This window comes from Rousettus aegyptiacus, unplaced genomic scaffold (assembly GCF_014176215.1).
Source record: "Rousettus aegyptiacus isolate mRouAeg1 unplaced genomic scaffold, mRouAeg1.p scaffold_m13_p_5, whole genome shotgun sequence".
In the NCBI taxonomy this organism is placed as follows: Eukaryota; Metazoa; Chordata; class Mammalia; order Chiroptera; family Pteropodidae; genus Rousettus; species Rousettus aegyptiacus.
In genome coordinates, this window is record NW_023416308.1 from 8,818,890 (window position 1) to 8,832,390 (window position 13,501).

The 13,501-nt window shown below is 45.1% G+C and overlaps 2 pseudogenes; both read left to right on the forward strand.

The window, feature by feature from the left end:
- The first annotated feature begins 1,292 nt into the window (after positions 1-1,292).
- On the forward strand, positions 1,293-1,412 carry LOC118603166 (annotated as a pseudogene).
- Positions 1,413-11,434: 10,022 nt separating this feature from the next.
- Positions 11,435-11,553, forward strand: LOC118603109 (annotated as a pseudogene).
- The last annotated feature ends 1,948 nt before the right edge of the window (positions 11,554-13,501 follow it).

Consider the following 13,501-nt stretch of genomic DNA (forward strand, 5'->3'; position numbering starts at 1 on the left):
GTCCCCAACCCCCGAGCCACGGACCGATACCAGTCCGTGGCCTGTTAGGAACCAGGATGCACAGCAGCAGGTGAGCAGCGGGCCAGAGAGCGAAGCTTCATCTGTGTGTGCAGCCGCTCCCCAGCGCCAGCATCACCGCCTCAGCTCCACCTCAGATCATCAGGCATCAGATTCTCATAGGAGCGCGACCGCTGTCATGAACTGCATGTGGGATCTAGGGACCTAGGTCACATGCTCCTTAGGAGAGTCTAATATCTGATGATCTGAGGTGGAGCTGAGGTGGTGAGGCTAGCACTGGGGAGTGGCTGCAAATACAGGTTAAGGGTAGCAGAGAGGTTTGATTGCACAGAGACCATGATAAATCAACTGCTTGCAGACTCACATCAAAACCCTATCAAGTGAATGGCAAAAGACAAGGTGCATCTGGTGGCAGGCTTTATAGTGACAAGTGAGTTGGTGTATTTCAATTGTACAGCTGCATCTGGTCGCATCTGATTCTGCATTATGGGGAGTTGTATAATTATTTTATTATATACTACAATGTAATAACAATAGAAATAAAGGGCACAATAAACGTAATATGCTTGAATCACCCCGAAACCACCCCCCCCCACCCCCACCCCACCCTAGTCCGCGGAAAAGTCGTCTTCCACGAAGCCAGTCCCTGGTGCCCAAAAATGTTGGGGACCGCTGCTCTCGGCCCGCAGCATCTTCTTTCGGATCCTCCAACTGACCAGTTCCCTCCTGCCTCTGAGCCTTTTATCATGCTATTCCCCCTGCCAGGAACGCTCTTCTCCGGGCTGATTCCTGTGCCTCATTCAGCCCTCAATTTAAAGGCTGATCTTTCATGGACGCCTTTCCTTTGTAGCTGTCTCAGTCCATTTGGGCTGCTATAACAAAAATACCATCGATTGCATGTCTTACCCAACAAATTATATGTGTGTGTATGTGTGTGGGTGTGTGTATTGGAGTCTGAGAAGTCCAAGATCAAGGCACTGGCAGATCTGGTGTCTGGTGGGACCCCTAGTTCCGAGACAGCCATCTTTTCCCTGTGTCCTCACATGGAGCTCTTTGGGGTCCCTTTCATAAGAACTCTAATCTCATTCAGAAGGGTTCCACCCTCATGACCTAATCTCCTCCCAAAGGTCCCATCTCTTAATACCATCACACTGGGGGTTAAGATTTCCATATATGAATTTGAGGGAGCCACAAAATTCAGTTCATAGAAGTAGCACTGATCGAAATCTTCATTTAAAGCTTCTGCTTCATGTTTGATTAGAACACTCCTTGTTGTCTACGGCCACGCCGCCCTGAACAAGGCCGATCCTGTCTGATCTCCGAAGCTAAGCAGGGTTGGGTCTGGTTAGTACTTGGATGGGAGACCACCTTCGGAAGACCAGGTGCTACAGGCATAAAAAGTGAAAAATAAGGGATTGAAAGCGAACAAGTTCCTTGCAATCTGTGAGGTCAACCAAGGGTTGCCTCGCCCTAAAAAAGAAAAAAAAAAAAAAAAAGAACACTCCTTCTCAAACTGTAATGGGCACACGAATCACCTGGAGATGATGTTAAATGCAGGTTCTGTCAGCAGGTCTGGGGTGAGGCCTGAGATTCTGCATTTCTAACCAGCGCCCAGGTGATGCTACTAGTCCACCCACCACACCTCACGGCAATGGTACCAATCTTTCTCAGTCAGGGTTCCACGAAAAAAGAAAGCCTGACAGAAAATGAGTTGGGCTACTATTTTCTCAGTTCTCCTAGGGATGGAGCTTAACTAGAATCATTAATCAGAAGTTAATTCATTATAAACCTTGGACGCCTTAGGGCAGGGTTCCTCAGCCTCCATACTGCTGACATTTGGGGCCAGATCATTCTTTGGGGTGGGGTGCTGTCCTGTGCATTGTAGGGTATTTAGCAGCATCCCTGTTTGCCACGGACTAAATGCCAGTAGCACCAACCCCCAGTTGTGACAACCAAAAAAAGGTCTCTGGATTGCCCCTGGGAGGCAATGACCCCCTGCCCCAAGGAATGCTACTGCCTTAGGACATTAGGGTGTCATTCTCTGGCAAACCCAGTTAAGAAGGATGGGAGGTGAAGAAAGTGTTTTCTTCCTGACTATAATCCCATTATCTAGCATAGCGCTCTGTATATGGCTGACCCTCAACATGTATTTGAATAAATGAATGAATGGAAATAAATGAATGAAAATGAACTCCAAAATCCTGTTTGGCTGGTGGGTGAATAGAACTGCCTTCACACAGACTCCAACCTTCTCCACCCTCCTCTACCCCAGAAAAAACAGTCAGTCAAACTCGTGGGCACAATTTTTCTAAATGTAGCATTTTCCAAAGTAAATATCCTTTTGAAAAAAATGCTAAGAAAGATTCTCACTTGAGATCTTTTTTAAAATGTCTCCAATGACTAAAATCCTCTTACAGTAAGTACCCAGAGGATTGCATTGTTTGAAGAAAATAAAAAACTGCCGTTTTTAGTCTCAAGTGTAGAAAGTACTTGAAAACCATATATTTTTTTCTTTTTCTTTTTCTTTTTCTTTTTTTTTTTCTTTTGTACATGACTGGGCAAATCATAAGATGGCAGAATTAATTTTGGTTCTAGATCGTTTCTAAAACCCCAACTTGGACTGAGGCCTCATGGATAAAGTAGCATCAGGGCTATTTAAAAAATATATCCCTGTAGTGATACCAGGAATTTGGGGGCGGGGGAGGCAGGGGAGGGAAAGGGAGACATTTATATGGTTTCAAGAGGAAAATTGCAAACAAAAATAAATCCGCACCTTGATTAAAATTTATAGACTTGAGTTTTATCAAGAAAGAAGGTGGAGTCTTTCAATTTGATTGTTTCCACACGTGCAGAAGAGACATTTTCAAACCAAATTGCTATGTAGAAAGCAAAGCGTTCTCTCTCTTCTCTTCCAAACCTTTGGGTAAATGAGATATGGAGCACTTGAAGAGGTTTCTGGAAAAGAATACAGTGGTGGTGACACTCCAATACTCTTCTAAGTGTACCCTTCTTTTTCACCTAGTAGAGGAAGAAAATCTTTTGCATCTTACATGCCTACTCTGCAATCGATTGGTAGTGGCTGAATGCATGGGGGTTTGGGGGCGGAAAGTGCTGTGCTCGATTGGTAATGTCTGCCACAGGCAGTGGGGCGAAGAGTGCTGGAACCGCTGTGTGTGTTCCATTCCTGCGTCCTAGCATGGTTTTCTCCTCTAACGGAGGTGTCCTGGGCAAAAAGAGAACATGAAGCGGAAGGCGCTGCACATTCGAGCATAATGTGTCTTGTTCCATTTCACAGACACACCAAGTCAGCATTTCCATTCAAGAAACCTTCCGAGGCAGACACGACACGAAAACACACGGTTGGGGGATATTTCCCTTCCTTTTCTGGACACATTGGAATAGGATACCACAGGTGTGGCTCCCGCTCAGGGTCAGTATGGCCAGAACACGCCATTTACCCTCATCCAATTACCCGACGCTCACCTCTGTCACTATGACACTGCATGCTACCGAAACAACACATCCTCCTTCCTTGGAATTAAAAGACCCTTTCATAAGACTTATTAAGTCTGAATATTATCATATTCATCATTATGAGTCTGCTTTCTGTTCATGACAGTTAGATAGAGGGAAACAAAAATATAGAAAGAGACAAGTTGAGGATCTTTAAAACACTGATGAATAAGTCAAAATGGGGAAGAAAGCAACAATGACCAAAATAATAATAATTTAAAAAAGCATCTTAAAATGAAAAAAAAAATCCACAAATAGACTCTTAACTTTCAATATTAGTCTTTATTGCGAAAATAAGATGAGGGATGATTAGAGATGAATTCACATTTGAATAGAGTCCAAATGACTTAAGAATTATTTTGGATTCAAATATGTCAGATAGACAAGGAATGATATTAGAGTTATGAGATACATTAGGGGTTGAAATAAAATGGAAATAATTTCTTTCATTTAAAAACAATTTTCTTGCTTTCGTGGTCCTTGAGAGTTTCCCAGGTTGTGACAACCCTCCTCCTCCTTTGCTTTGGGTTCATGGGCTCCTATTTCAGATTCTGCGTGTTTAGGGGCAAAATGGAGTTTGCGTTTCTGAAAGCTCCTTTTTAAAAGCATGTGGCTGCATGAGAAAGCTTTCCGTGTAGAGTTAAGAGGTCAGTAATTCTGAATCCAAATTACAAAGTTTTTGGTAGTAGTGATATAGCAGAATCACAGCTGGTTTCAGAACCTCCCCCTCATGAAAGATACCACCATGAGACCCATCACTGATTCGTGGGGCAAAACAGGAAGTGCCAGCTTGGAAAGACAGGAAGCAGGTGGCCGGGTTCTTCTCCACCACATCTCAAAAACAGAGTATATGTGGTGGACCCCATCAAACAAAACTTAACTTTCAACTTAGCAGAAATTTATCAAGCGCCTACTACGTGCCAGGTCCTACACTAAGGGCTCTCGCATACGGCATCTCATGAAACCCCCGGACGAGCAGAAACACCCTAGCAGACTCCACCCACCTGTCCTTTCTAAGTGTGGATTTGATGGTTACTTCGGAGCAGCGTTTCTCCGTCTCAGCACTACTGGCATTTTGGGCTGGGTAATTCTTTGTTGTTGGGAACTGTCCTGTGCATTGTCCTGTTTAGCAGCATCCCTGGCTTCTACCCACTAGAAGCCAATAGCGTACTCAACCCTAGTTATGACAACCAAAAAATCTCTAGACGTTGCCAAATGTCCCCCGGGAGAGCAAAGGCACACCAGTCAAGACCATCTTCCCTAGAGACAGATGGTTCGAATGCCCAGATAGCTGTAGATAAATATTCCTTGTATTTCTTCCTATATTCTGACTTGGTGGTTCTCAAACCTGACCGGTCTAGTTTATACACAATACCATATATACCCTATGGGCAGGAAATTGGAAAGGTAGTTTGACTCTCATCATTTTTGCCTTACATGCTGACATGAGAACCTGATCTCTCTCTCCTAAATTTAACACCACGAGCCTCCTGGAGAACCCTGCAGTGGTCACAAAGGTCTTTCCAGCACAGAATCTCTCTCATGCCCAGGCTTTTCCCCATGAAGCCAGTGGTGCTAACTGCCATTTTTGTACACTTCACCAGCCTTGGGCCATCTCACCGCATCCTCACGCTGACACTGTGAGGTAGGTACTATTACTGCCCCATTTCACAGAGATGACATCGAGGCTTGTGCAGGCTGAATGACTTGCCACAAACCACACAGCTAGTAAATGGTGAAACCCATTGGATGCCAAGTTGTATTGCTTTTCAATACAAAATATGCACGGTGTACACTCAATAACTATTAGGGACTGTTTACTAGTGGGAAACAAATCTGTCTAATTTGATCATGAGCAGTAATTCAAAATTATTTCCCTGAACCAAAAAAAGGCTGATTGTATTGGCCGATCCTCCCAACAACACGGCTAGCGAGGATATGGATCTTCAGGATGTACATGCATATACCCCAAATCGTGTTTCTCTTCCAAAACACAAAACAGAAGCTACCCAAACGTCATTAACGAACTGTCAAAACAAAACAGATCATTTCATTTGGAGCTACAGAAAGACTGGAGTGTTGGCAGGTACTAGAAAATCATCACGATCACACTTGACACATCATAGTATCATTATATATTTGCTACTACTGTATTTCCCCACGTGGGCTGGTGCTTCCTGCGGTCAGGAACTGACTTACTCATCATCACTGAATCCTGCTACATTTGTTGAGTTGGTGATTAATGCATGAATGCACTCTTTAACCGAACACGCGCACTTTATCTTCATTCTCAGTAACTGTGGGCGGTTCGTATTTGTGACATCCTCATTTTCATAGGAAGAAACGGAAGCTGAGGAACATAAAGTGAGTGGCCCAAGGTCACTGCTTCGTAAACTGTGGATCCGGGCTTCGAAGGCAAGTCTCCGGCTTTGAACCCCGGACCTCATGCTTTTTCCAATAAGGGATACCAAGGTAAAAGTGGGCTGGGAACCCCAGGTGCTAGATTCGGCCTTGATGTCTAACATTCATGAACTGTGAACTGTCTTACTATTAAGCAAATTAAATATAGGGAAATTGCCTGCTACAGGCCTTTAATGTACATGGATTCAGCCACGTATGCTTGTGGAGAGAGAAGGAAAATGTAATACGTATAGGTAGTTCCCCTTGCAGGCTATGGGATGTGTGCATGTCCACAGTGAGTTTTGGGTGGGCCCTGGGGTTAGCTGGTGCCTTGTCAGACTCAGCAATCACCAGCCTCTTCTCACGTGTGGCCCTTGGCTTCCCTGAGTGGGAGTCCAGTGTTTATAAACATTTTTAAAGTGTTTAGGGACCATTCACTATTTCTCATACAATCTGACCCCTACATACAAGGAAATCGCTTCATCTGGTTCTCAACCAAAGAACAATGTGGGATAAACTGGCTGGATGGAACTTACTGTATTGAGAGACAGCCCATGGATGACCAACGTGGCAATTTCCTAAGGGCTTTTTGAGGGGTATATGTGACTGACTATCACCAAACATGCTGATTTTCAATCCCAAGAATACCTGAGCATTATTAGGAAAACATCAACACCAGACCTTATGCAAGAGATCTGTGAAGACAAAAAATAAAAAAGAAAGACAACTGTGACTTTTTTTTTTTTTTTTTTGGAGTGCTAGGTATGGTTCTATGAAGTTTATATGTGCTAACTCATTTAATCATCAAGTTGCCCATTGGGTAACTTGCCCAAGGACATAGCTAGGAAGTAGCAGAACCAGGATTTGAACCCAGGTAGACAGGGCCCTCTACACTAAACCACATTCCTATCTCCCCAATCAGGTAGTGACCCCCTGGAGGCTGAGATTAGAGTCCCTCAACTTTCCATGCCCCCTCCGGACCTGACCCTGTCCTGCAAAGACTGAGAATTCAATAAAGACTTGTTTTGATGTGAGTCAACCTCTTAGACTGCTGACGGCCCTTTAAGAATTTTGACAAGGGAAAAGGAACAAGTACCCACTGGCTCAACATTTCAAGGCAATCTATAGCTTGGTAAACATACCAAAAGTTGTGGAAATGGAGTGAAAAAATGGAATATAATTATCCTCACCATTATCTGCAGAGTATGTTATAATACATAACAGTGGCTGATCACTCTCTACAGAAAACACAACCTCTCTGCAAAGTTTTGTGGGTGTTACTGTTTGTTAGTGTGAAAGGATTATACATAAAAAGTTAAATATTATAGCGAGAACTCTATTAATTGGGCCAGGGGTCGAATGTGGGCCTATATGTGTCCTAACTCTGAGAAATGCTTTGAGAAGCCCTATCTTGCAGGCGAGGTAGCAGGGGAAAGGCTTAGCCTACTTAAGACAACTAACTGTTTTTTCAAGCAAGCTGACAACCACTTTGCCAGGGTTCCTTTAATGAGCTAATTACAAAAAGCTCTTAGGTGTTCTATGCAGCCAGTCTGGGAACTCTACTTAAGAAACACTGAAGGAGTCATTAGCACCTGAAATGCCATAAACACTGTAGACTCTTAGAACTTAGAATGAAGTGAATGTATCTGCCACTTCAAACTGATCTTCTGTAGCAGTCAGGTCTTTTTCAATTGCACGCAGCAGAAAACCAACTCAAATTCGCTTAACAGAAAGGAATGTTTGCTAGCTTGAGTCATGGCTGAATCCCTGTGCTTAAAGGCTGTCAGCAGGAATCTGACTTTGTCCATTTTCAGGCTTTTCTTCTTTTGTGTCCGCTCCATTCTCAAGCGGGCTTTCCCTAAACGATGTTAAAGCTGTTCCTGGCAGTTTCAGCCTTACATTCTACCAGCTTAGCATCCCAGTCGAAAGAAAGCACTTATTTATGAATAGTTCCAGCAAAAATCCTAGGACTAAGATTCTTTGGTTCTGATTGGCCCAGCTTAGGTCACATGCCCATCCTTGAGCCAATCCCAGTGGCCAGAAGAGCACGGTACTCTTGTTAGTCACCACTGCGTCACGCCTACCTTTAAAACCAAGACTTGGGCGAGTCCACAAGGATCAAGGGGAAGGAGTATTTTCTCAGAGCACTGTCCACATTCTGATGCCAGACAATGGTGGTGGACAGTAAGGGGTGGTGGAGGATGCTGAACAGGCAAAGCCAATGGATGTCCTTGGAAACTTCTCTCTAAATCACCTCCAACAGGCTAGGTGTTACCAAGCAGAGGAACTTCATGTGGTTTACAAGCATAATTTAGATACTTTCTTAGATAGCTGAAGCTTAAAACATAGCCTGTATTGGCCTCAACATTTTGGAAATATTTTTTGCAAATTGCACTCACCCACATGGCTTGAAGTTTTGGGGTTTCTCTTTCTCTTTCTTTTCTTTCTTTCTTTTAAATTCTCAAAACAAATCCTTAAGAAAAAGAGGAACAGAGATGCCACAGAATGATTCGAAACAGATGACTCTGAGAGTAGCGAGATGGCAAATTAACACACAGTTGACATTCCTTCTGTCCTGATCACATTTCTTACATTGAATAATATTTGCAGGGTTCCTCTCTGCCTCTCCTTTTTATGTTAATGATTTTGTTCCTAATTATAAAAGCAATACCTGCCCAATACAGAAAGAATTGGATGCATCCAAAAGTGTGCGTGCGCGCGCGCGCGCACACACACACACACACACACACACACACACACACACACACACTATCACCCACTATTTAATTGGAAATATCTATTTAATGAGTGTTGTCCAGGCACTATCCTAGCCTTATTTCACAGATGAAAATGCTGAGGCTTTACAGCATTCAAGTTGCTAAGTGGTGGACTTGGGAATTGAACTCATGTCTGTCTGCCCTCAAAGTCCCTGTCTACTCCATGCTACCCAGAGATTTCCGAAATTTACTTTACAAAAATGGTATGTTGTTCATAATGTTTTACAGCTTGCTTTTCTCATATAACACATTTCCCCCACATTATTTAATATACTGCTATGTAACTTTTTGGACTGTATTGAATCTATCATATGGATGGACCATAATTTACCCAACTAATCCCCAATTGTTGGACATTTAGGTTGCTTCTAATTTTTCAGTATCATATCAATGCTGAACCACTTTTGGGAAACATTTTCATGTGCATCTCTAATTATGCCCTTAGGAAATTCTTAGAATTTCTGGATCAAAGGGATCGTTCATTTTAATGTTTAATATCTACTACCAAATTGTTCTTCAGTAAGGCGGGCACAGCAACATGTGAATTTCTGTTTCCCCACTTTGTCCCATTATGCCTCCTCCTCAGAGATCACTAGTCAGTAGCTAATTGTGCCTCTCGTCCCCTGCAACGGGGAATGGGGACCTTTTCAGATAACACATTGTTTAACGGTATTCAAATGGTTTATTGCAAATGCAGAGGCAAAAATTGGTCGGTAATAATTTGTATCCCTATTGCTGTCACCATCCGAGTTGCGTGAGTTCATAACCTTTTTCTCTCAGCCCGTGGGACTGAACCTATAACCGTGGCCCAAGACTCTAGCCAGTACCATGAGGATGATTCTGGGTACCAGTCGGGAGTGATGCGTTGGCCTAAGGAAAGGCATAAGGGGGACCTACTGTAATGATCCTCCCTTTTGACAATAAGTGGTTATGTTGACGTGGAGACCACTCTGCCCAACTTCCGTTTGTATGGAAACCACCCTGCTTGAGGGAACCACTGTCAGCTGGGTTGTGTCCCACGGTGGGTCCTGATTGGACAGAGCCCACGGCCTGTAATGTAATCGGACTCGAAACATGAGACAATCACTTCTTCAAGGAATTTGAACTTGAAGAACTGAAACAATTGAAGGCAAGGCGAGGAGTGGTCGAGTCCATTAGTGAGAAGGGGGCATTGGAGGGAATGGTCTGTAGCCCAGGACTCCGTGGGTCTGTGTCAGGCACAGGTCTGACACAGAGTAGCTGCTCAGTCCGTATTTCTGGTCGAACAAATGCACGGATTTGGTGATGGCGGATCACTCTTTTTCCGCTCTGTTCGGCGTTCCTTCCTCCTTCCTCTGGAGCAGCCTCACTCCTCTGGGAATTCCTACGGGAACTGTAATTCTACCATGTCATTCCAGCAGTGGGGAGGCAGGTTCCTGAAGGAATGAGAAAGAGAGGACCCCTTCCTGTGAACGGATGCCGTGGTCCCCATCCAGCTGCACCGAGAGCTCCCGGGACCTCTCCGTCGCGTGACACCAACATTCTCCTCCTGCTTCTGTGCCGTACTCCTCCTGGGCTTATCTCCATTTCCAGAACGTGCCCTGTACTTTTTGTCCTTTGTGCATTTATTCTGTTTCTCAGGTCCAATGTATTCCTCCTTCTATCTCTCCTCGTGGAAATCCTACAAGGTCCAACGCGAATGCCACCTCCTCCAGGAACCTTTTCCTGATCGATCCTATTTTATTTTCCTCAAAGTGCTGGTCAGGACCTAAGAGTCCCTTACTCGTTTATGTGATTACAGTTTGTCTTCCCCAACATGAAATTCCTCAGGTGAGAGTTTGTCTGTCTTGTTCCAGCTGCATCCCCGGGTCCTAGAACAGAGCCTGGAACACAGTAGGGACTTGAAGACTAGGTCTCGACTGACCAGCCTTGGGGGTGTCAGCCTAGCAAGGACAGTGAAAGATTTTGCCCAAGAGCCAGACTCTTGAGCAGAGGGTGGGCACATGCCCAGTTAGCTGGTGATCACCTGTCATGAGTCCTCACAGCCAAGGGCCTGCAGGTCTATCTTGGCACACCCTCCTGAGACCCAGGCCAGGGGCTTGTCCCTTCTTTAATTCCAGAGCTGCCCTACAATTTTTCCAATAAATTATTGTCCAAGTGACTCCGTTTTGGCTCCTTGCTGTCATAGATCCTAACCATTTTTTGATCTTCAGAACCAATACTCACTTGCAAAGGAGGAAACTGAGTCACGTCCCAGAGCCAGCATCACCAGGCTTTGCGGGGTTTTCCTGAGTTCCTGTTGGGTGATCAATAGCCATTTCAGAATAAGATGTGGCTCCTTCGTTCTGTTTTCTGATTCCCCACTTGCTTTCCGGCAACCTGACCTCCAAGGGGCTTGGTCCCTCTTGGCTCCTACATCTACTATGGACCATCTGACAGTCTGGGTCCACACACCCTTAGCCACTCTCCACACTCCCGTCCACTCTGCCTGGACTCAATTCAGAATTGAAGACACACATTGGGATGATTTCTTGACCTGTCAGGACCCACAGCTTAGTATCATTGATTCATTCACCGAATATTTATTGAACACCTACTATGCATGGCCCTATTCTATATCAGACCCCTGGCCTCATTAAGCTTATAGTCTAGCCAGGGGAGAGAAAGGAGAGGAATGGCAAGTGACAAGTCATAATAAATAAGAAAACTATGTAGTGTACTGAATGAAAGGTTATAAGCACTCTTGAGTCTACGGCCATGCTACCCTGAACACACCTGATCTTGTCTCATCTCGGAAGTTAAGCAGGGTCGAGCTTGGTTAGTACTTGGATGGGAGACTATCTAGGAAAACCAGGTGCTGGAGGTGTTAAAAAAAAAAAAAAAGGTGCCCGGTAAGGGGGATTAGGAGGAGGTGGCGAAGTGATTGAGGTGTTAAACAGATCACTCAGGGGCCATCTCACTGAAGAAAGGCTGGAGGAAGGGATGAGCTGAGCCACATGGGTGAATGAGGGGTGTTCCGAGCATAGGGACCACCAAGTGCAAAGCCCTAAGGGAGGAGCTTTAGAATCCAGGAAGTTTGGGTTCCAATCTCTAATTCTCTACTTTCTTTCTGTGTGAGCTTGGGACACTTAATTAACCTCTCTGAGCTTCAGTTTCCTTACCGGGGAAATGGTGATAAAAATGAGATCGTACTCATAAAGCAGCCTGGAACGGAGCTGATGCTCACTAACTGTTGTTCGGCACAAGCCTTGCCGGATCCCTGCGATTTGGGGAATAGCTGCAGGAAAATCTGAGGTCGCAGAGGTCAGTAGAGTGAGACAATTAAAAGCGTGGGCTCCAGCTTCGTCATTAGTAGTCCTGTGACCTTGGGCTAGTTTATGTAACCTCGGTCTCTTCCATTTACCGTGGGATAATAATAGCAATAACATCAGAGCCGTCATTGTGAGGAGCAAACCAGAGGCTCCTGGGACGGGCTCAGGAGGTGGGCTCGGCTCTGAAGAAGCCCTCGATGAATGGCAGCTATTTTTTTGGCTGAAGCCATGGGGAGAGAGAGGCTTTCTTTTCTCAGTAGGATTGCTAAACTGGTAGAATGTGAGCCGGGAACTGCTGGGGGCCATCTGTGGGAGGTCCTGCCTGCAAAGGAAGCCAACCCAAAGGAGGCAGGGCGGCTGCGCTGTACAGCAAAGGACTCCTGATGATGACCTTTCTGATGACCTTTTTTTTTTTAATGTAACTTAAAAAAAAAATAACATTAGAAACATATAACAGTGGAGTCGCACCATACACACAACTCACTTAAGCAAATTCGACTCTATGAGGAAGTGAGTGCAATTCTCAGGAGGCAGAGGGGCAGGTAGGCGCTGCCATCTGCAAAGGTGAGGACTCAATTTGTTCCTTGGCGGCTTCCGTAGCAGAGGGAGGCGCAAACCAAGCCCCTCTGACATCCCCCTTGCAAGCAATGGGTCCCAACCATCCGCATGTTCCGCACCGGATGAGATGCCCTTTAAAAACCTCCAAAAATATCTCACCCACCTGCACGAGAACCTGTTGTTTGAAAATAAGCATAATAACAAAAAGCCACTATGAATTATTCTTGGCTTTCAAAGGAATTTACTTTTTTTTTTTTCTTTCATTGCACTAGCTCTGAAAATCTGTCATCTGTCTATGCGTAGGAGACATTGTTTATTCATCCTGTGGACAATTGGGCTGCACTTTGGGGGTGCAGGCCCTCGCTATGGCTCCCGAGCCCAAACCCCCCAGACTTCTGCGGTCCCTGGGTCACAACGGAGCGGTTCTCACTCTGCTGCCTGCAGCCCACGGAGCGGGTCTATCGCTCCCTCCTAAAGGCCACACACTGATCCCCAAAGGCCACACTCTCCCCTCTGAGTCTCAAGAACGAGTAGCGCCACGTACATCCATCGATTTCCAGCTCCGTGCATGACTAAGTGCCACTTTCTAGGAAACTACTAAGTGAGTTGCAACAATTTACTAGTCATGACTAAAATTAGTATGTTACTAGGGTTTACCACGAACACAGCTGCAGTGTTCCAGGGAAGTCTGGCTCCCGCTCCGTGTTTGCCAACACTGTAATACTCCCACCGCGCAGCTCAGAAAGCGGGAACTCGTGGCGAACACTGGATGAAGGGTCTTTGGCTTGCCTAAGTGAGCCACAGGTCAAAAGAACCTGAGAGCCACAGTTCTAGGCTCTGGAGATTCAGAAATCTCCTCTCTGGGTTGCTCGAGTACCCCAGCCCTCCCCATTTCAATAACCCTGACATTTCCAGCCACCGCTATGTCAATCCTGACTCTGCACA